The following is a 21,819-nucleotide window of genomic DNA, read 5'->3' on the forward strand; positions in this document are numbered from 1 at the left end:
ACTAGTAGTTTCCACCCTAAATCATAATTAATTAGAGATGATATAAGGAAATGTTGATCAAGACAAAAAAAAGACTGGACGATTGACTATTCAAAAATAAGACAAGTCTCTTTTAAATGACGTTCTCCCCATTACTGTTATTGTAAAATTTGTGCTTCTGCCAAATTTAATAGTCCATGTTTAATATGGAAAAAGCAACATGTAACACTCACTAACTCTACTGGTTACAACTGGCAACAGCCGCGCTGACACGAACCTTAATCTGCTGCTGTGTTTGTAAATGTTCGACTGAATACAGCATAAAGACTCTTAGCCAGTCAATTTTTTGAGGTTGCTCCTCTCTGCTAAAGCTGAAAAAATATAATTCATAATTTAGTAGTAGGTAGAGATATGTCATTCAAAAAGCTGCTTGTATATTTTAGTTTATAGTGAAGTACATAGATTTACTATATTATGCATTCGAACAATAGAATCGAATGAATATCAAAAAATCGATAATCTAAATTAAATTAGACGGATTAGTAACGTTTTCACGTTCGAAAATTGTTTAATTTTTGCAATAATTAATGTAAAAGTTTAAAATTCCCCACCCCCGACTCCAGATGACGTTTGTTCTTCTGTTTTCTTCTAGCGGATAAGATTCGAAGCATTGTCTCTGTCCAGAAATTTTATTGATTTTTATACCCTCCAATCTGAGTGACGTACTTTGGAGTTCGCGCCCTCTAATTTTAAACTTTTTTTTTTTTTAAACTAAGTCTCAGAATCAAAAATTAAAAAATATAGGGTCAATAAATTCTAAAAAACTTTCGAATAAGCCAATAAAAAAAAATATTTAACGGCCCTATTCTGTTGCTTTAGGAAATAATTGCTAAGTTTTTTCGTAGATATTTATAATTTATGAATAACTTTCCGTGGATGTTGTTGGTGTGGCTTTAGTTCTAATTATGACATCACAAGTTTTTCCATGACCTCATAAATTTGCATTTTCTTGTTCATAAAGTAATTATATATTGTAAGAGTTTAAAAGTAACTTTATTGTACCAAAATAAAATTTTCCAAAGTGCATTGAAAATGTTCACACTTTGCTAACAGAATAGTGAATATATTGATATCCACAATTAGCGATGAACTGCACCAATTAGTATCTTTCTAGCTTGATAAAGTTATGGTCTACTTCCAATACACTAGAAACACCAGATATCTTGAATATATTTTAGGAAAAAGAGCAAGTTGTACAACCAACTCCTTGGATAGAATTTCAAAGACTAAAGAGTACTAAAACCCAAACTTTTTTTTAATTACTAACCCTAGATATCTTCTCCAAGTGGTGTGCTACTATTAGCTAACTCGTAGTATTCAAGATAATTCATGTCAATTTAAGATAAATTAAAGCATACTAGATTTTTGAGCCTGTTGTTTAAATCCAAACTTGATGAAAACTTTTGCTTTGTAAAATTGAAAATGTTGTGGGAGTAAATCATAAACTTATGGTGTTGATCACACGGTATACTTCCTCATCAACAATAGATGTTGTTGGTGAAGTTTGCAACGACACGAGGAGAAAGTGGCTGAGTTGTCGTCATGTGGTCGTTGCGAATTTCACTTTCTTAAACAGCCGCAGGTATGTCGCAATGATCCAACAAAACGATCAACGGTCGTTGTTTAAAAGATCGTCCATATGGTAATTTTAACATTTTAAATTAATAACGAAAAAAAATAATGCTAAAAAATACGATACAACAAACAATATTGATTAGAAGAAAACCGTTGTGTATGAAAATTGCCAGATAAGAGTGACATTGAGCCCGAGTTGTTCGAGCGAAAGAGATAGGGCTTTGGATGGATGTATTTTGTTAGAGTGAGACCAAGTATCTGGCATACGTTCGTGGCACGCTGCGATACCGTCTGCGAGCGACCTCAAAACGTTGGCGAGGCAATACCCTAGCCTCTTAAAAGAGGCCGGATGACCTCGTTGTAGGCATTGGCAAGCGATTTTCTGAACCATACAGAGAGGCTAGTTTCAGCGACCCCGGTTATAGAGCAACGCACTACTCTCTGCCGAGGATAAATTTGACCTGAATTTTACTCAACTGAGCTCGTATGTGAACAGGAGCGAAGGCTTTCGAACCCTACGTTGAGATTAAACAACTTGTCCCACATATACATTCAAGGTGAATGCCCATTTACTTAACCCTAAATTAAATTTAAAAAAATAATTGTACCTTAGAAAAAAAATCAATAATAAAATTTAAGATCGTTTATATTTAGTTATATCCTCGTGATGAGATGGAATAATATGGGTAAATAGTAGAAAAGAATCTAGTTTGACCAGCTGAAAGTAAGAGTGGTTAAGAAGGTATGCAGTACCACGAAAACCGTCCGTTGGCCCGCTTTCTACATTGGAGAGAGCTCGTCCGCACTCCACTTTCACTCTTTCGGCTTCAATTTCTTTATAATCACTTTCTTCCACCCAGAAATTTACTTTCGATCTCATCAACAACAACCGGTTCCTCAACATCTCTCATTTTCCTCCATCTAAGTCAATCTTAATTTGAACCCGTCACTCTTCATTCTCTAATACAAATTTCTTAAATGGGTTACCACACTTTCGACCTATTCTTTTAATTTAACTTTATTTTTTTATTGGCTCAATGAATTTAGGAAGCAATTTCATTATTATAGGAATTAAAGTTGATTAAACGTCTTTTGAAAAAACATAAGAAACGTTCTTTATCTTCATACGTGATCAAATGATCAAAACTATAATAATTCTCTTGCGAGATCTCCCTACGACGCCGTCTGCGTTACGATACACAACTTGTTGCGTAACAATTCAATAAAAATTTTATGTAATTTCATTTTATACGTCGCAATTGTGATTGCATTCTGCAAGTTACATCACGTTGTGGTGTTTGCAATCAAATGCGGCTTTCTCAAAGTAATGAGGAACTTTATTTTGGTCAACTTTAATTTTTATCATCTTTTAATTTAGTTGATGTTTTAGAAAATTTTCTCCTAATCTTAACCGTAATAATAATTACTAATTTAACCGTAAATAAATGTTTCAATCAAGCTGGGATTAAAAATAACCGCATCGTCCGCATAGTTCTCTTTACGTAGATAAAATCCCTACGCGAAGTGAACGAACCTTGCGCAGAGCCATAATCGTCGTGCAAAGTTCTTCGACCTCGCACTACTACTAGAAAATCCTGGATGAGAAGGAGGTATAAAAAGCTAGAATCTCAACCCAGCAATCCAACCCTACCTCAATGCATAGAGACGAAGAAAGGGTTGATTGAGGGCATTCGTCGCCACCGACGTCGACGTCGCGTCGGTCGTAAAAAGTCCATTCACGGGAGCTCCCACGCAAACTACCGTAAGAGACGATGTCGGAGTACCTCCGGAAGTGCGATGCACCGTTCGTGACCCGCGGCCCCAGCAGCACGACGACGAAGAGTGCATTAGACTCGTATAACCTGCGCCAAGTTGATTGCACTTGCGTTTCCTGCGGTTCCCCTGGTTACTTGACTCCCTCTTCTATTAAAACTCTCCTAGCTGAAGACTCTTTGCAGGCAAAGCGCGACTCAGGAAGAGAAAACGATTTTAGACCCGCGCGCGAGAATCCGTTAACTGCCGCCTTTTCGGAACCATTTTCGGACGCGAACAATGCTGCTTTAGTTGGCGTAGGTCGGAAGTGCAACAAACTGAGAATATATGATGTTATTAAATAACTTCCTTCCTTTATTTCGCACCATAAAATAATTACCACAAAAAAACACAATTCAAGTCTCATAGTGTCATTTACAATTTTATCCCTTCTAACATCAAAGGGAAAGAGGATTTGACATTTTCAATTAACTTTTTTTCCGAATTGAGTTTAAAACTATTTTCGGTTCCAAGAATTTATTTCAAAGTGCAATTGTTACTCAATCCCTTTTCAGAATCGTGACAAAGTAATACATCAAAGAGTAAAAAAAGTCGAAATCAAAACCTTTGATTTTGTACGTCAAATGGGAACATCCTCCTTTGAGGGACGACAATGTAAGTGGGGTGGAAATATAAAGGGGTGGAAATATAAAGCTTTTCTACTTCCATCGTCTCGTCCTGAGGTGTTGGGGCGTACGTGCTCACGTCCAATTTAGATCGTGAGCTGGAGGTTCAAGAACCTCCTGATTTCCAGGACGGCCTAATTGCGGGTGCGATGAACTGTCGTTGCGGGTTGACGGTGGCGGCGACGACGACGACGTCAACGGAGGCGTTGGGGGCACGCATGCCGGGGGCGGCAGTGGCGGGTCGCGGGGTCGTTCACCCGCCCCACCGAGGTCACGCAACTGGGTCAACAGCCTCGCACATTGTCCTCTCAGTTATGCAATGCCAATTATAAATTACTTATCGGAAACCTTGTATTAATATTTTATTGATTGATGTTTATAACTATAAAAAAACGATTAGTTTTATCCCACGATAAACTTTAAATAAGAATTATAAAATTTTTTCTTGCAAAATGTTAACAAAAAAAATTTATCTATAACAATGTTGAAATTTCAAGTGTTACTAATAAATGTGTCTGCTTTTTAATAAACAAACTCGTTTTCAAAAACCAATTTTAGTTCGGGTACTTTTAAAATTTTTCTGGCTTGATTTTGAAAGGTTGCAAAAAATCAATCTAATTGAGTCACAATCAAAGTCGTTTGATGCAATTGTGACTTATTGAAAGATATTTAAAGTGGTTAAAGACAAAATTGGGTATTGGGAGCAACCAATGACAACTAAAATTGAAAGGTATTCGGAGCAAATATTCGGAGACAATCCAAGTTAGTGCAGATATTACAGTAATTGCAGAGGTTACTAATAAAATCACTTGTTAGCAGTTCACTTTGTGACTAGATTCGTAAATTTCATCAAGAATGAGTAGGAACCAAAGCAATGTTTGGAAAAATCAACTTGTAATTTTTTGGCACAAATAACGCATGTTCCATAAGATTTTTTATTTAAAATGAAGATATTTGAGGTTGCCTCACGAATTCTAACATATCATGATAACTAGAATCTCTTAAAATGTGCAGAGGATAAATCTGGATGAAATAAGCGTAATAGGTCTATGGGAGGAATGTATGAAGAAAAACATTGACACAGCTAGACTTTTATAGAACATGGGCGTTGGTCCCCATAACGATAGTTTAAACATAAAAAAAAACGTTTTTATGAAAATTTGCTTTCCACGCCATCTTAATATATGGGCTTGATACACTTTCGTCGCCAGCCCACGCAAGGATCTTAAAGCATTGGATTTTCATTGAAGAGCTTCATTTTTAAATATAATTCTTTACATTTTGAGTTAAAAATCTTTGTAGTCAATCGATATTATTCTATTATAGTCTTTGTTAAAACGATTAATCCTCTTTTCAGTTAAAGTGACACTATCTATTAATTAACATCATATTAACTGTTGATTAGAACACGATTAAGCTCAAACCCATTTTTGTCGTAATAAACGATAGTGCTGAATTCAAGAAATGCACAATATTTTCGATGGATTAATGTTCGGTTTAAGTTAATAAACGCTTAACATAGAGTTAACAGGACGCTATCCGACGATTAATTGAATGATGATTTTATAAAACACATTTAATTAAAGATCAGCGTTCGATTACAGTTCTCTTTTTGTATTTATTCCGAACTAACTCGGAGGTAACTTTCGATTAACGCAAGATTAAGCGTTGATTAAGCTTCAATTTAGCTTTTATAAGATCCATTTAGACTCAATATGACGCAAACTTCAATATTATGATAATTATTTGGTTAGCATTGGATAACTTTATTAATTCATTAACTTTTTGACCAATTAGCTTCGTTTTAGATTAACGTGACGCTATCAATCTCAATCACAGATTTTTGAAATATATATTTTAGAACTGATTTCAAATTTGGCGAAATCAAAAAATTGGAACATTAAAAAAATTCGTTAAGCATTTCTTTATTGGTCAAGATATGATTTATACGTCAAATTAAAGCTTAAAATAGCATTGTAAGATAATCGCTGGGGGTTTTCTAAAAAAATCTTTATCTGATAAAGAATTGTTAGGTTAACATGATTTATCAAAATAGTATAAATTTAAACTAATCATAGAAAAAATCACATTTTGGTGTTCTTGAACATCCTATATTTAAATGTATAAATTGATTCTTGATCTGAGACAACAAAGAATACCCCAAAGGTATATTTCTTGGCGCCGTTACAGAGGCATTCGAGCTCAACAGTCCGAACGAATTATGTTGATACACGATTAGCACACACACACAAATACATTCAGGCGAACGAGTCGTTCTCAAGGCCTCGCGAATCACTTGTGTCCCACTTTCAGTGGGGTGTCGTTGACCGTTGCTTCCATGAATTGTCGTTCGTGTCGCTCTGACTAACGAATTTGCACGTAACTGGTCATCACGGGTTAAATAATTTTTTATTTGGCGAAAACAAAATGATGTTACGCAATAACTCGTTAAGTATTAGGTACTATTATCATATTGTTTAAAGATGTGATAAGAACAAAAATTTAGATTAAAATAAAATTGAGATACAAAATTAAAAAAAGAAATAGGACAAAATGTTCTTATCGGGTATTGTTTTTTTTTAATGTTTATAAATGAATCCGTATTATATTACGTGGAATATAAATTTGCGATTCGTGTCTAGATGCGGCCCTGGAATTTACGTATGCGGTGATGTAACAAAGTATCGAGAGTGTGGCCCAGATATGCACGGGTTGACGACCAATATTCGGGTCAAGACTTCTTTATGTGTATATGTTGGGCGAAACGAGAATTGTGAAACGGAGCAGGACTTTATTTTTTTTTGTACTTTGTTTCAATAAGAATATGATGTATGATTATTTCCAACTATGTCTTAATTGATTAATTTCCTTAACCTTGTACTGCGGATTTTATTGCAAATTAATTTCTCAGCAACATTTCGGAACTAAGTATTGCATCACGTGAACTGCAACACAAATTGGCGAATTAGTAACTAAGCGAAGGTCATTATACAAGACGGATAAAGGTGAAAAGCGACGGCTTTTACGTCCTAGCGTGAATGCATTGTCTAAATAAAGGTCTCTCTTGGCGATTTCTAACACGTCCGCCAAGGACCAAGCTTTCAAATTGTACCATACCGTTTGTATTTACATGAAAAAATATTGTTTACTAATTACTTCTTTTTCTTTCTGTTGCAGGTAAGTCCTTGTCGAATGAAATTGAAAATAAGAAATCCTTCAGGGGTAAGTCCTTTACTCTAAAAATACTATTACCTCCAACCTTATGCTCAACATCCACGTTTTGTTATTTTCATATTTTAACTAAAAAAATGCGAATATTTGACATAATACACGTGATATCTGCAACCCTTCGGTCTGCAATGACGTCAAACAAGTCCGATACTGAAATCGCGTGACAACCATTCATGTGTAGGTTCAGAGCTTCTCAATTTATAAATAAATCCCGGTATAAAATTAAGTTGAAACCTATCAATTTAAAAAATCTTTTTATTTTCCAACAGTTTTTTAACACATCCATTTTTCATTCTAATCATCACCTATTCAGACTTTAACTTCAACATGATTACTCCATCTCAAATTGACGTCAGCAAATCTCTATTAACGGATACACCACACCAAGACTTTTTTTCTGCATCCACTTCAATTATTACAATTTCGCTATTTTTTTTATTAATTTGATGGTGCTTAAAACGTCAGCAAATGCCTTTGATATACCACACCAAGACTTTTTTCTGCAACCACTTGGTTACTTAAATTTTATACATTAATTTCATGGTTTCAATAAAAAAAGATTATATCTTCCGCTTAATTTTTATTATCTTTATGATTACAACATACTACGATCTAATTTACTCACCAATCCTTGAAATAAACGTCAACCTCCAACCTAAACAATAGAAGTAGACGGCCTTATATCAGTGGTATCTGCGATCAGCAAAAAAAAATAGCAAAGCCGTTCGTTGATAACCTAGAAAACAGCCTCGAAAGTTCAACGGCCTCGCCAGATATCCCTTTTATCAGATGAAGATATACAAATTAGAGCGAATATAAAAAAAATTTGGTTCCAAAAAATACGCTTGTTTTGTGAAAACTCTCGAATAGGTGTCATAAACAAAAAAAAATGTTTTACTGCATTGGTGTGGTGTGAAAAGGTTGTGGAAAACGTTGTGAAAAACGTGAGGGCTGATTTTCCCGCCAGCAGAAAAAGCTACAGGTGCTGTTGGGCGCAGGTCAGAACGCCTACAGCATGTTGGTAATAACCCCAGACGGGGCGTCGCTACATCCAGTTCAAGTCGAGGGTTAAAACAGTATAAAAGCTTGCTGAAAAAGCTACCCCGTTTGGTCGGGTTCCCCAAGAAACCCGTGACTCACCATAATAATCGGTAAAGTGATCGCTGTCGTTTTTTTTTTCATCGAGATCGATAGTTTCGGACGTCACAATGAATCATCATCATCACCTGTTCGATCGTTTTGATACTAATCAACCAGGTTAGTCAATTTATTTTGATCACACCTGAATTTTTGTACACAATTTCATAATGTTAATTCGTTTTAATATTTTTTGAATCTACAGAAATGGTGAAATGGTCTTAATTTTCATTTTATTTTTATTACAATTATTTTTTGTTTCTTTTCTTTTCTTTGAAAAAAACATTTTGGGTATAATCGTTCTTTTTCAATAATACACGTGTATACTGACCGTGACCATGAGAAGTAAATACGAACTTCGCGCTGCAACGTCGACATCTAGCGGCGAATTCGCAAGTTTGCGCGCTCGAGTTCGTTAGCTTTCGTTTAGATGGCGCTACATTCAATACCCGCGACTTGTATAATATAAAAATTTTTTTATACAAAGTGTATGTAATATAAGTTTAAAAAAAAGTTTTTAATTTTACTTTTTAAACAATTAATGTGTATTTATGGAAATTTGTTAATTTATTTGAAATTTTTTTCTTTAATTTTATTGTGTATACTAAATATTTAGGCACTTTTTGTTTATTGCTTATAAATGTTCTTTCCATAATGTCTTTCCACAACTATGAGATTCTTTTTGGCGAAAAGTTTACTTTTCCGCAACATTTTTTCAATACTTTCGTCGGGTTTCGTTTTCGATTCGCACGTCATGTTCCCATGCAATGTGTATTGTGATGTAGATGTGTGCAAACTGAAGAGTTGTATACCAATTATCCACAATACACAGTTTGCCATTTTTTTACACATTTTTCGCTATCTTTGGAACTCATTGAGTAAATACAGCCAATGAAGTCTTTCTTTTTTCTCTTTTTTTTTCATATATGCTGATCTTCCAGTTATATCCATTGTTAATGCAAATAAGAAATAACTTTATGCCACACTTACAAGTTTTCAGTGAATTTTATTTTCTTAGAACTAATTTCCCTGAAAGGTGTGTACAAGCTTTTGATTCTTATATAGTCGGTCATTGTTGGGTTGGGTTGGGTTGTGGTGTGTTGACTTGGGTTGGGTTAAGTTGAATTGGCTTGGGTTGGATTGAACTAGTAAGGATTAAGTATGGTCATCATTCACTTTTTCAGGAATTATCAAACAAATCATTGCAGAAACACCATGAGGTGCATTTTCCGACTGCGGTATAGAAAAAATCTGAGATTGGGCGTTCATACAAATATTTAGTATAGATAAAGAGAAATCGTAGCTGAAGGCATATAGCGGCAATAGATTGAGTAAGCACTTCAATTTTCATTCAATCAACAATGGGCTGCATAGAATAGAAAACTAATTAAATAATAAGACAGCAATTATTGTATAACTCTAGATGACTATTTCTGGAAATCAAATGATAGAAATCGTTGGCAGCCTACAACGTTATGACAACATTGGCTAGCTTTTACAAACCACTACACCAAATTCTTCCAGTAAGTTTACAATCACGCAGTCATTTTATAGCCATTTTTCCATAACAAGGAGCTGTTGAAAAATTGAGAATGTAGATATAGAATAATTAGTCTCAAAATTGAACTTCGGATAACTCATCCAGTTAACTCACTTCTATAAACTTATATAACTTTTTATTTATGGAACTACATAAACTACATCTAGCTACTTATATCTTGAAACTTTTTCATTAGACGTACTCCAGCACCTCAAACTACCCGAAGAAATACAGAAAATCGAAAAAACTCCTTGGAAAATGCACACGAGCAGCATTAATTTGTAACCAAGTCAATTGTCTTTATAAGCATCATTTGTTGAAATCGAAACTACGATAACTTTTATCTTCAATACACTTCACACAGGAATCTTCAAAGCTGTGTATATGACCATAATTAATTCTTATACTAATTTAATCAATTGATAAAATAAACTAAAATTTAGTTGCTCCATATAACATTTAAACATGATATTTGATAATTTGAAGTTATGATTGCGAACAGGATTTTCAAACAAAAACCACAAAATTGGTCAACATTACAATAATCTTACAAAACAAATTTGAAAAATGATTTTGAAATCAATTTCCTCAATTAATATTCAAATAAATTTTTCTATTAACTATTGAAAAATAAATGATTAATGTTGGTGCATTGAACTAAAGTAATCCATCTGGGATTGTACGGTACACTTGCCTAGTGTAAATGAGGTTACTCACACTCAGCTCAGCGGATTTTGACCTTATTCTCGGTTACAGACCTCACGTAACCCGTTTATTCGCCATAGCCAGCGACGTCGACAACTCCACGGCACATTTCCAACTTATATCATCTTTCTCTTTCCCCGTTCCTCTCGTTGTCTTCTCCAATCTCGTCATCTCTTGTCGTTTTTTTTTTCATCTTATACGTCTCGGTGGAAATAAAGAGAGTTAAAAAAACGACCTCGTGAATAATTGCGAAACATCCATAAGATACGGTCACTACTTAAAACCGACCTTTCGCATTACGGAACCCACGCAGAATAAAATAAAAAAGTAGGAGAGAAAAAACGACGACCTGAAAAGACAATACAAAAGACTTTTTTTTAAGAAAGTTTTTCTTCTTCCAGTTTATTCTTTTTTTTTGTAGGCGGTGAAAAAGCACCCCGCTGCTGCAATAAATCTGTGGGTGAAAAATATTTGTGGGGCAGATGACCATTGTAACGTCCAGACACGGCGATTAGGCTCGTCTGTTTTTTAAGCTCGTAATAATAAAAAAACACGAAAATCCAGCCCCTAAAGAAACCGTTATACGCAGTATTACATAACAAAGGTGTTGCGTTTGCTGTAGGGTTATTGTTTCTGTATTAACCTACTTTTACTTAAAATGGAACTTAACGATTTTTGACATAATTTTCAACCGAGTCGAATCATATTATAGCGTGAAAAATTTTAAAGTTATGAAAGGTTTAACTGTATTCAAATTTAATTTATTGTATGCTACAACAACTGGGTAATAGTAGGCGAACTCTTTCCTCGACCTAATTCTTTATGCATATAGAAACATACATTAATGTTTATTAATTGCAAAAGTTTTTAATTTTTTTTTCTTTAACCTTGTACTCTCCCCCATCTTCATCAGATTTAATCACTTCTCCCCATCATTTCCTTTTCTATATTTCTTATATATACAGCTATACATACGATTTGCATTTTCAATAAATTCAACACTACTTTGGTTGTCAAAACTTGCCATTGTGATTAGATAACATTGTTTTTTATGCCTAAATGGCAAAATATAGACTTGGACATCTCGCTGTATAGCATAAAGTACAAGAAATAATTCTGCACTGTATGAGTCGTTTTCTGAACTTGTTTTTCCTAAAAATAGTGCAGAAAAATGGTGGGTCTATTTATCCGATTTTCTTTTGGAGCACCGTTTAATCTGTTGCTTCTATTCCTGAATGATGGAATAGCTGGTTGCTCTTTTTTACCTCCAAGCTAAGTTATGCCATTGGGTGCTGGATGTTTGAATAATGTTAAAAATTCCGAAGTTGTTGTTTACTATGTTTCTAGATGATAAAGATGTCATCTACATATTGAGTATCATATAAAAGATAACGTTGATCGATGATGATTTCCTTGAAAAAATTAGGTCAAAAAATTGAATTTAGTAGATCCAAAAAATGTTTGGACAAGACTATATTATTTACGAACAAAATTGTTTATCAAACAAAAATTAGTTTGTTATGTTCTGATCTGTTGATTTCGCCAGCACGTGGTGGAAAGTGTTACGCCCCAATTACCTCGATAAACAATTTACGCGGAGTATAAAAAGGTGTAAAATCAGAGTTGAACAATGGCGTTGTAAGAATAAAATTGAGCTTTCAATTAAGAACCAGGCCCCAGAGTATATAAGATAGCGAAAGTCCGGTCCCATATGTTCACCGGCTAATTAATCAATTACATATCAGCAAGTAGATTGGCGCGGAGGTGTGTTGTAACAACGCCGGTTGCGGCATACACGTTTCTACACACACACAAGTCAATTAGACCGAATTCCTGAGCAGTTGTGCTGCGCCATTTCGACACCGCGGAGAGCAAAGAACCGAAACTTGAAGTCTTGGTAAAGTTGAATGACCTCAACTTTGTTCCTTCCAGAACAAGGAAAACCCAACTTTGTAATATCGCATAACGTAGTAGTAATAGTACACCTTGTCTTGGTATTTCCATAAAAAAAATCTAAAAAATACAGTTAAATCCGTGCTGTAATAATAACAAACAAACCAAAAAAAATTGTTGCCGTTTCGTTAATCACTGTTTAGTTCTCGAAATTTCGCTCGGTCATTGTTTAATGGTCAAGTAACGGTTTTAGATGATTCGTAAATCGTAAACAAATTTGTATTGTTCATCGTACAAAAACAAATTGTTTCTATTCAAAACGTACTAAATATCATGAATGTTGAATGAAATTGTGTATGATACAATTTAAATTAATTGATTAAGTTAAAGATAAATTTATTGGTGATTATGCCGCGTGCTTTAAATGACACATTGGCATCAACAAGAAATCTATATTAAAACACCTATGCAAATAAGTCCGCGACGATGAACGTCGAGTTCTCGAACTTACATAATGGAACGTGTGCTTCGTACTTCAGCACCAGTGGCACTGTCCTGTTTGCAGGTCACTCACCCACTCACTCCTGCTGGACGAGAGATCGTTGTACTCTGCTTGCTTAGTATAAGACATCGAGTTGTACTACGCGATTTTTGCTAATTATTAATTTACATTTTTTTTAATTCATCAAATTCAGCACATAATTTTGTAATTTTTACAAAATATTATTTTTAAATGAACCATAATTTTATAAATGTGCAAAAAAAAAATATAAAAATGTATTTTTTAATTTGGGTTCAGTGTACATCATCAACACTTTACCCATGGGTTAGAGACACGAGATCACCGTCCTCTTGGTTCTGTTTCCCCCTCGCGTGTCTTCGCGTCCACAACGAATATTGCGAAAGAAGAATCTTCCAGGCACGGTCACATCGGTACACTAACCCGGACTTTTTTTCTCACTCCGTTTCTTATCTTACTTCGTCGTTCGGATTCTCGAATCTTCGATGGCGCCGCTTCATGGCTTTTTCGGGTCCTTTATTGAAAGTAAATTAATTATGTATTTTGCCCGTAGCTTGCGGGCTGAGCTCGTTTTTGGCTCAGGCCAACGGGACAGTGGAACACAGGAAAGATAGAGAAACCGAGTGTACCGCATCTCGTTGACTTAGTTTTTTCTTTTCTTTTTCTTATTGTATTTATTTTTGTTTTTTTTATCAATTTCGATACTTTTGCTTATTCTAAAGATTTTGTTCCACAAAAGATTTAAAAATAAAAACATTTACAGGGATTACAAAAGAGTTAAAACGTCAATGATAGCTTAATAATTGCTGTTAAGAAAAGCGTTGACAGCTAACCCCCTATGACTAAGAGAGAGGTTTTGTTGTCAAAATGCTTAATGGGGTTTATTCTTAGACGGCCTTTTCAAAGCCCTAATTCCAAAAAAAAAGAAGAAAAAAGTGGTACGTTATGGTCATCCCCAATTATCCCTGGTTATTAGACTAATTACCAAAGAGGACTCTTTTTTGTTTTTTTTTGGTTTAGTCGTAAATCTCTGGGAATTTGTTACATCTTCTCCTTCATCTCGTTCCGTGGGGGTTCTTCTTTTCTTGAAGAGGGGGAATTATGCAACCGGCTCGGGCTTATCGTACGGCAATTACCCGGTTCTTTGGAGTGAGTCGAGAATGTAACCGAAGCGAGTCCCGTACGGTTCCGCGAATGACCAACGGCGAACGAGTGTGCATCAATAACGCTTTGGGAGCACGTTCGATGGGCAAACACCTCTTCTTTCACCGCGCGTATTTGCGTATACGCGTACGTGCTTTGCAACGTCACGAGCTTGAGGGCCTTGAACCCAAACGGATTTTCGCACGCCCCACCTAAAGAAGAAGCTATTTTACTATAACACTAATACTGTTAGAAATAATTTCGTGATTATTTTTACTAAAGAAGGAAATTTATAATTGGTCAAGCAATTAGTGATGTCGTTGTAATGCTTTGAATTGAAAGAGAAATGTTAAGACCTAACACAATGGTGTTTTTATGATGACGTATTTTTAAATAGACAATAGGTATATAACGTTAAAGATACAATTCAACAATATTATGTCGATATATGCTTGTTTCCAGTTCAAAGACCGACGTTTAAAATTGGAAAGTAACTGTATGCAATGGAAAGTTTTAACGAGAGATTGTAACAAATATAAATTGATACGTTTTGTAATATCACGGTTTATGAAATGTAAACAAACTTAATTTGATAGTAAAGATTTAAAAGTTCCAGATAAAGATTCGGTCTGAGATTATGTGCTTTATACTAAATAAATAATTTTAAACAAAAAATTGATTTTCTCTAATGAAAGAAATTTTTCTTCGTGTCGTTTGGGTTCATCGTTCGGGAGGTCGTTGGTGCGAATGCGGAGCAAGAGCAACAGCAGCAACGAACGAACAAAGCTTGAAGCTTGGTGCAGAAGAGTGTGTACGAGAGATGGCAAGCAACACAACCAGCAACTCGGCGAAGGTAAAGGTAACGGTGCAAAGAGAGTTCGACGCCTCCTGCGACTCGCGCGACGTACGATAAGCGCCGCGTCGAGTGCATTTACCCCTTTTCGATCGTCACCAAGCGCGCAACTTTTCCTGCGCTGCCTCGATACGGCAGATGTTCCTACTCTCTTCTTATTACCTACAAGAAGAGGGATTACAAGTATAGTTAAACGAGGAGAAGGAGAAAGAGGAAAGAAATACGAATGCAAGAAGTAGAGTTATAAACCTTTCGAGATGTGACGTTTCTAGAAACGCCCAACGACGACGCCCGTATATGCACCAGGTTGCGTCATTGACCGAAATATCGAGGAGGTTCCCGAGTGGAATGAACCCAAGGCGCAAATAGCGCTACAACTGACTACGAAGAGGACGGCGATGTCCTATCTCTTCATCTCTTGGAAGAAGGTGCAGCGACGACTCAACGACTACGCGATTTACTATTGTTCGACGACGGAGGAATTCCTCTGCGAGACCTTAACATCATGCTAAGTATAGAGAACATGTTTGTTAAAGGAGATGTTACAACCAGGAAATTACTTAGAAGGAATTCAATTTTTTATAAATATACTAAAAACTTATTGATAATTACATTTATGATACAGAAAGAAAAGCTCATTTGAATTAGCCCAAGAGATAAAGCTGATTTTTCATACATAATTTGGACTTAGAACAACGTTGAATTACTTCTTTTGAAATTTGAGTGGGTCGCAGAATATATATTTTGGCAAACTAAATTCTTTCATGGTCTGATATTAGCACATTTCATATCATGTTTTTGGAGATTCAACAACCTTCAATTTCTATGTACTATCATCTTGTATCTTAAACAGTTTCAAAAATGTACTCACTTTTGACAAGAATTAATGCCAATGGAGATTGAATCCAGAAAATTAATGCATCTTAAAGAGATAACAAGTCTTGATGCATGTGTATACATAAGATCGATTAGTTAGGTAGCAATGCACTCAAAGAGGCTGTGTCCAAAATTGTACTAGTATCTCGTTTAATCTTTATCTTTCACATTAATTCAAAAAAAATGGCTCATCATTGAGAAATTATTGATATTAGCACAAAAAAATTGATTGTTGGTAAAGTACCATGAAAAACCATAATTTTGTGGCCCTCAAGTATTTGGCTCCAGCAAGAAAAAACTTTAAAAAGAGTAATTACTAACTAAATACATTGAAGGCATTTCAAAAGAATCAAACAATATTTGTTTATGACGCACTTACATCTTCACATTTTTTTTGGTCGATGGGAGATGATTCAAGATCAACCAACAGTTTGGTTCAGTACTATAAGGCTTATCCATGTACTCTGCAACAATGAGGGAGATGAGAATAACCAGAAATACCTAGTGACCTGATTTTGCTATAAAAACTAAATTTGTTCTTATCATTTTGGAGCAAAAACAATTAGTCATTTAAAGAAAGAATAGAAGAATATAACTCAAGGACTATGCAATAGTTACGACTCATTCTGTATAATATTACACCCAACAATCAAAAACTTTCAATTTTATAAAAGAATACGTTTCCTTTCCCCAAAAAAAAAAAAGAAGAAAAGAACCCCTTTATTTCTTTCTCCATCTTTAGAATCCAACCCGAAAAAAATTGCATCCTTTCATAATAACCAGAACGAAATCGAAAACCGCCCGGCAATTTTTAACGATACAATCGATCCGACCCCTTTCATCCAAAAACCAACCGCCCCAGCATAGAAAACGCCAAAACCAAAGCAAAAAAAAAAGAATTCATCGCCACCTGACGCTTGAAACCACCTCCTGTTCGTTTCCTGGTAGGTTTTTGCCCGGTTTCGGTTTTTTTACTGTAGGCAATCGGTTCGCGATGGGTTATAATGAAGGGGGTACCTTCAGGTCGTGACAGATGTCATCGAGGAACCAGTTCGTTCGTCCAGGAAGCAAAGATGGTCGTCTTGATTCTTGTAGGAAAAGATATAGCGCGCGAGATCATCATGATGATGATGAAAGAGGGTATACCTTGGAGCGTGTTCAACGTGTGGCAGCTTGCCCCTAATTATACAGTCTCCGGCGAAGTAAAAAACCTAACTGTTCCGTAGGGGGCTCTGTTCGAGAGGCACGTGTGCAACCGCAGATTTTCTTCTCTTCCTTAGGCACGACTTAACGGGCCTTAATACTGCAACTGCGGATCACGTGTCTTTTGTTGCATGTCATCTATTCAAGAAAGGGATTCGAGTAGACGTGTGCTAGCTATACCACAAGGTATAACCCGGAAATGAATTTATGCAACATCTCAAATTACTCAGACTTATTTTTTTTATACAAAAGATATTATTTACTAAGATATAACAAATACTTTTCTGGGAAGGTTTTTGTATCAATTAGTTAACAAAACCCAAAAAACCGTATCTAAATCGTTAGTTCTTATTATTTTATGGTTTTAATACTTCCATAATACATTTCATTTTTTTATAATAAAATCGGTAGATCAGCTTTATATATACGTAGAAAATGAACAATAGGATTTGATGATTTCAAGGATTTTTATTTCTAGAAGTCTTACATTTCAGTATTTATCGTCAATATCCGTTTCTACATTAATTTTTTTTTGTTGTGTAGCCATTAGGTTTATGACCTGTTTTCTTTCTCCGGAAAGGTCTAGACGTGAATTAATCAGTTCTTTAGCATAAACTCGGTATTAATTACACCTTGTACGTTATTAAAAAATTTTGTTTTCATTGACTTGGATATACTTGATACTTTGTATACTCAGCATACAAACTTTATTAATGTAACCAAATTAAATTTATTTTTTTTTTGCAATTGGGTTAAAACGTAATTTCACTTCTCAAAAATTCGTCAGCAGGTCAAAGACTTCAACGTGTTTACATGTTTAAGCTTATGAAACAGCGTAGTCAGTCAATTTAAGTGTCACGCGAACACAGGTTTTCTTAATTTTTTTTGCTTATTTACTTGGTAAAAAATAAAAATAACGTTATGAAAGAATTATTTATTGTGTATAGAGATTAATAATAAAGGCTGATGGATATCAATATAATAGCAATTGTGTGGTACTGTCATCTTTTTGGTATGCTGGTCAAAGACTAACCCTTTCCGGTCATACTGAGGTTATTGACAGCTAACGGAAGCCTACATCGATGATTTTGCGATCATATCGGGGGAATCCAGTGAACGATGGTGGTCCACGTGCAATGTCGGCCACTGAGCACGAGCGATAATGGGCAACGAAAACAACGCAGAAGTACGTTGAACCTTAGCGGGACGTTACTGTGTTGAATGTGCACGTGTATGTGTGTGTGTGTGTCTAACGCTGGGACATTGTTCAAAAATGTACCAGTTTCGTGATGGACTCGTTACTGTCGGTTGTTGACTCCAGTATGAGTAACACAAAAGTCCCACATCTTACCCAACCCAAAAAATTATTACGATACTATACGATATACATAAGTATAGTAAAACACGTCATTTGTTGTTGAATGAAAATTTCGGCTACGATTTACACAAACCGATCACGTTGTCCTAGTAAACGGTAAATATGTTAATGTATTCGAAGTATAAAATCAACATGATATCTAAAAGCTCTGATAAGAATTATTATTGTTTACATGGAAATAAATCGAAAAGATTTTTTTTGTTGTTGTTTGGTTTAGAGGTCGGTAAATTGGTTCAAGAGGTATAAAGACGAAGAAGAAACGATCGTCAGTGTGGCCGTGTTGAGCTCGCTGACCACAAAGAGAGCCACTCACTTTTCGCATTTCTGTACCAGTGGGGTAAGTGACTCCGCGTGACCTCGGAAGAACGCGCGCGAATCGGCCAAGCAACGATGCCGCCGATGCTCCTCTTGTTGGCCGCCGTTGTTAGGTCACTGGCCCGGAGCAACCTCTCAAAAAACCAGCAGAAGAAGTACGAAGAACGCGCGCGATTCTCGCCGTTTCTATCTATCTCCAATCGACTTACTCTCCACATCTTCGAAGCATCAGAGACACTTCGATGTCTTCGACACTCTGACGATGCCGGAAACGGTACCTTGGACCGTGCGTCACTGAAGGAAGAGACAAGACCACATAGGAATTAATGTCAACGAAGACTTAGTCATCGAAAATCATTGGAAGATTTCCAACAAAAAAATCTTATTTCATTTATTACATAATACCAAAATCTTATTCATGAAAAGTCATTATATTTAGTTAACTTTTTTACAAAACCCAATTCTAAATCATACCAAAAAAAAATTAGCTTATTAAATATTTCATGTAGTTAGAATATCTATAGTTGAGATTGAACTGTTGGAAGTGGGTTGAGTGTTCGGTAAACGAGCACGGGCCATGGTCAGTCGGTGACCCAGGAACCAGCGGAATCGCAGAAAATAAAAACGCCGACATTGAACTCTTTCCATGAACTCGACGCTTGTTCGCCTCCTTGTTATCTCGTTCGACCATCGAGTTCTCGTCAAAAGAAAAATGCGCACAAAGGTACCCGTTAGGTTTATTGGGCAAGGTTAACAGTTTTGAATATTTCAATTTTATTGTGCTTAAATCTACGACTTATTTATTTTTAGCTTTTATTTAACTAAGAAATCACCTTCCCAGAGGGTTAAGTTGTAAAATCGAAAGTGAACCTAACGAATCAGACCCAAACCGAATAAGAAGAAAAAGAATGAAAGAAAAAAAGAAACGTTTTATGACAGTGAAAGTCCTCTGTATTCGGCTGTATCGTTTATGGCCACGGTTCGTCGTGCCTCCTGTTGCCACGCGAAGAGAGAAATTCCAAGGGTTACGGTACCTATAGAAGAAGAGGTCTTTGGCGCGCGCGATAACGTCGTTGCCAACCTGGCAGAGTGGGAAAGGTCATCAAACTGAGCCCGGCCGGGGTGCATCGAACACTTTATTGCCAGGGCAAATAATTATTTTGGATAACCTTGGGATCATCGACAATGCCCAAGCCGTATATGTAATCTTTGAACGTCCAAGGTCCTGCCAACAACCTTCTATTTTTAATGTCGAATTATTCGCACCTTCACGGTCAACCACCGGCCAATAAGCGCTTGTCCACTTCCGCGTGGTGGGGAAATTTTACAATGCCAGGTGGTGGGCTCACATGAATAATAAATAAATCTACAACAGCTTTAAGTTAAAAAACGAAAAAAAAATAATCTTAATGAACACAGATTGTCCCCATTGAATATTAACTACAAACAAGTTGTATTATAAATTATTTACGCATACACTTGGTCGTGTATAAATGTGCGTAAATTAGATCGTGATTTGAATTTTTTGAACAAAAAAAATTTGATTTTATTTTCTTATTTAAAGTAGAAGGAATACAGGACCTTAACCAAATTCGGAACGTTAAAGTGACCTCAGATTTGCTACTGTATAATTTTCTTCACACATAAATCATTTCACAATAAAAGGTCAGGTAAAATTTTAAGTAAACGCTTTTATTTTGTGTTACAATGAGGTTAAATTCGTGTCCTTTTATCGTATGATTCACACTGGAATTTACATTTTTTAAAATTGAATATATTTGGTAATAGTTCTTTTTTATGCAAATATTTTAGGGAGAAAGATCCATCTTCAATGTTAAAAAACCTGCCATATAATGGCGGAAAAATAACAAAGTTGATTTGATGTAGAACGCAAAATATTTTCCACACCAATGTTTGTTCAATCCACTAGGAAGTGCATTATGATGCTTTGTCACAGTTATCTCTAGGTTTGTTGTTAAAATGATATGTTGATATTTTTTATTGGTAAGGTTGTGAAAAATATGTGCAGAAAAGTATGTTGCAATAACTTGCTAATACCGATTTGTAATTGTTTCTATGAGTGTCAATGTGCCAATTCTGTAGCTATGAACAGGAAATCCGAGCTTAATGATATGTTTGCTACTTCTTATCTATATCAGGTTGTATTAGATTGGAATGATATGTTCATTGTCTAAATTAACTTTAATTGAACACCAATAAATATTTCATGAACAACATTTTCAAAATAGATGTAATTGGAAATAAAAGTTAAACTAGAAATTTCCGTGTTAGTGTGATAAATCTTGAAATTAAATTTATGTATAAACACAAAAGCATTGTAAGATGAAACTATAAAGATGGGCAGATTGAGATGGGGAAAATATGTGATAAGAAGTGAACCTAAATAAAAAATATAGGTATTAGAAGTAGAAGAAGACGGTGGAGAGATAGAGAATGCCAAGAAGGTGACTATACTAAATTGGAGAACATAAAACAAGGGACAAGAAAGAATGGAGAAAATCAAAGCTGTGCATTAGAGCTGTAAATTTTTCTATGCGAATTTTAAAAGATATAAGACTGAAATGTATCTTTTGAATAATATAGGAAGCTTTTGAAATAAAAGTATTTTTTAAATTCAATTGTGTTTCAACTATGGTAACTCTGGGTCTGCCGAAAAACGAAGTGAAAGGATTCCGTCTCGATTTCGCCGCGAGAGTGAACACGAACGGCCTTGGCCGTTGCGTTGCAGCCTGTCTGGGTAATTCAGTCAAGGTTCGGGTGCGTTGAACCCACACTTCCTCGGCGTTCGCGGTAGCTCCCCCACTCGAGGGGCCCCCGGAGGAGGAGCGCGTCCGCTCCGGGACCCAATCGGAGCGACTCCGGGCGCGCCCCGATTGGCCGACCGTTCGTTCGCTTGTCAGTGACCTCCAACTTCAAAATGCGATGAACCCGCAAGTTCGCTAAAATGCCGAG

The 21,819-nt window shown here is 35.7% G+C and overlaps 1 protein-coding gene across 2 annotated transcripts in view; it reads left to right on the forward strand.

The window, feature by feature from the left end:
- LOC111426901 (Ecdysone-induced protein 75B) overlaps positions 1 to 21,819 on the forward strand; it is a 68,071-nt gene that overhangs the window by 37,139 nt on the left and 9,113 nt on the right. The window lies entirely within an intron of this gene.

The sequence above is a fragment of the Onthophagus taurus genome, chromosome 2, assembly GCF_036711975.1.
Source record: "Onthophagus taurus isolate NC chromosome 2, IU_Otau_3.0, whole genome shotgun sequence".
NCBI classification, from domain to species: domain Eukaryota; kingdom Metazoa; phylum Arthropoda; class Insecta; order Coleoptera; family Scarabaeidae; genus Onthophagus; species Onthophagus taurus.